General features: G+C 40.6%; 1 protein-coding gene across 1 annotated transcript in view; it reads left to right on the forward strand.

Annotated features, from left to right (window-relative positions):
- The first annotated feature begins 1,561 nt into the window (after positions 1-1,561).
- LOC119414805 (acyl-coenzyme A thioesterase 5) overlaps positions 1,562-2,910 on the forward strand; it is an 8,823-nt gene continuing 7,474 nt past the window's right edge. The window contains exon 1 of the mRNA XM_037681917.1: positions 1,562-1,646. The gene's annotated coding sequence lies outside the window, so the exon portion shown is untranslated. The remainder of the gene's footprint in view (positions 1,647-2,910) is intronic.

Genomic DNA, 2,910 nt, shown 5'->3' on the forward strand with positions numbered 1-2,910 from the left:
ATGGATGGATGGATGGATGGATGGATGGATGGATGGATGGATGGATGATGGATGGATGATGGATGAATGGATGGATGGATAGCTGATTGGTTGAGTGGATGGTTAGATTGATGTATGGGTGGTTGGTTGGATGGGCAGACAGCTGCTGGTTGGTTGGCTGGGCGGATAGATGGTCAGTTGGATGGACAGATAGATGGTCGGTTGGCTGGGTGGATAGATGGTTGGTTGGATGGATGGATAGATGGTCGGTTGGATGGATGGACAGATGGTCAGTTGGATAGACGGATAGATGGTTGGTTGGATGGATGGATAGATGGTCGGTTGGATGGATGGATAGATGGTCGGTTGGATGGATGGACAGATGTTCAGTTGGATAGATGGATAGATGGTTGGTTGGATGGATGGATAGATGTTGGTTGGATAGAAGGATAGATGGTCGGTTGGATGGACGAATAGATGGTTGCATGAATGGATAGAAGGTTGCATGAATGGATGGTTGGTTGGATGGATGGGTATATGGTTGTTTGGATGGATGGATGGTTGGATGAATATTGGTACAGGTATTTTACGAAGATACCAACTGACTGACAGAACACAGAACAAACTGGGGGAGTAAACACTTCACAAATACTTCCTTATTTTCTGTCTCTGATGTGACGCCTCTCATTAGTCACTTCTGCCTGTCTTTGTCTTCATGCACAGAGAAGATGACCACGTGTGGAGTTGAGGTGTTTGTCCTCTGAAGTCTTTCATGCAAAGTGTCATTCACTACAGAAAACTTGTGGACTAAACTCCAACATAGCTCTCACTGAGTCAGGGGTCTCTGCTCAGGTCAACCTCCCCGTCACCATCAGCCTCATACATGGCTGAGGATCTGAGCACCTCTCATCAGTGGATCTGGCTCTCATGGTGACCACCTGACTGGACCTCAACCTGGACACCTTCGCCTGAACAAGCTGGTGTTCGGCAGCCACCTCAGTCTGACTTGGTGCACATCTGTACGCCGTAGAAAAATGAACAAAAGTCTTGTCCTAGAAGTGTTTTGACCTTTGGTGTTACTAAATAACCAACACATATCCACACGCTGTACACGCTGGTTATTGTGCACCTTTAAAGATTAAACCTGGTGTTTCTTATCTTTTGCTTGCACTTGCAAAATGCGTGTTTAGTTGTTGCTTTGGGCCAAAGTTCATTACACTCAAACATAGAACAAAAGAATGACTGTTATGGATGGGAGGTATTAATCGCAGCCCTCGGGGGCCACTATCTTACATGTTTTACTTGTTTAACAGCTCAAACACACCTAATTCAATGATTGAATCACCTCTGTGTTCTTCAGAAGCCTTTTACGCACCCATTCAATCAACTCAACAGTGAAACTAAAATATGCAGACTTGTGGCTCTGAAGGACCAGCAGTGGACACCCCTGGTCTAATCAGTGCACGGTGTTAACTTATCTCAGGCCAGCTATGCAAATTAAGTGACTGCGTCATTCAGAGACGTTTAGGACAAGGAAGAACTTCTTTCCTTACAGCGTGTAGTTTAAACAGCTACAGAAGCTGAACACAAATGATGATATTTTAACTTGATTACCTCCCCCTCAGTTACTACCGTTTTACTTTTCAGAAATAATTTTTGGCAGCGAGGTAAGTTAATTCATTCAACTTTTATTTGTACAGGTCTCACTGAGTCACAAGGACTCATTTTCAAGAGAGGTCTGTTTTAGACAGACATTTAAAGTACAGACAACGATATTCATCAATTAAAATGGCAAAGACGTTGCAGATTTGCTTGAAATAACTCCAGAAATTACAAAAAATAAATCATTAAAACATGGCATAATAGACTCGTAAATTAACATTTGTTTTTTACTTGTCTTGACTCAATCACAATTTCAGTGTATAAATATACTTTATTTAAAAAAGCTATTAGAAGTAGTCAAAACCGGACACTTTAAAATTCTAATAAAAAAACCATTTAAAGTTTTGTTTTATTTACCCAAAACTGCCTTGTTAAAGTAAAACATTAAATTAACAGCCAGATTTATTAAGGCGGTCGAGAACAGGCAGTTTGCTTTTCGTCCTTTCTGTCCTTGTGGAGTTGCCGTAGCTGTTTTTTGTAAACCGTTAACTGAATGTGTTTCACAATTTCATCTGTTTTAGTTCCCTTCTTAAACCCAAGAAAACGTATGCCTGTGAGTACTGCCTTAACATAGTCACCACATAATGTTTATTGTCGTTTGTTAGGCGTGTGCAAGTTTAAACAGCGCAGAGATTTTTAAAGACGCAAATCACTTTAGCTTTATATGGACGTCAGTGTTAGCATTCATGCTAAGCGCTAGCCGCTTTTTAGTGAAGGCCAAATTAAGCTTTTTTTTTTAAACCTTTGAAACTTGCTTCGGAAAATAAAAACTTCATTACAGTGCTGTACTAGAAACTTTATTTAAACACCGTCCTCTGTGGTGCCATCTAGTGGTCAAAAGTATGAGCAGCTTGACTCAGCGACCTGAAAGAAACTACGGAGATGATGTCCGAGACATTTCTCTCGTCGTGGCGCTTTGATGGATCTGATGCATGAATAATACTGATCAATGAACTTGTTACAGTCAGAGAGATTTATTTGTCATTCCCATATGTGGTACATGTGGTGGAACGAGATTATGCGTGTTCACGTTAAATTTAAAAAAAAAAGGGTCCCAGTTACATCCAACAATAAAATGTAAAAGAAAAACAGTAATAAGTTCTAAGATATGAACTAAGAAAAACATCAACTAAATATACACTAAGCACTAATAACATAAAAACATTATGTCGAACAGCAGCACGAACATGAGTCTGTGTGAGCAGATGAGCACGAATGAACACAGCAACATGAAACAGATCAGCAGCAACATGAAGCAGATCAGCAGCA

This window comes from Nematolebias whitei, chromosome 9, assembly GCF_014905685.2.
Source record: "Nematolebias whitei isolate Nwh7 chromosome 9, NemWhi1, whole genome shotgun sequence".
Lineage (NCBI taxonomy): Eukaryota > Metazoa > Chordata > Actinopteri > Cyprinodontiformes > Rivulidae > Nematolebias > Nematolebias whitei.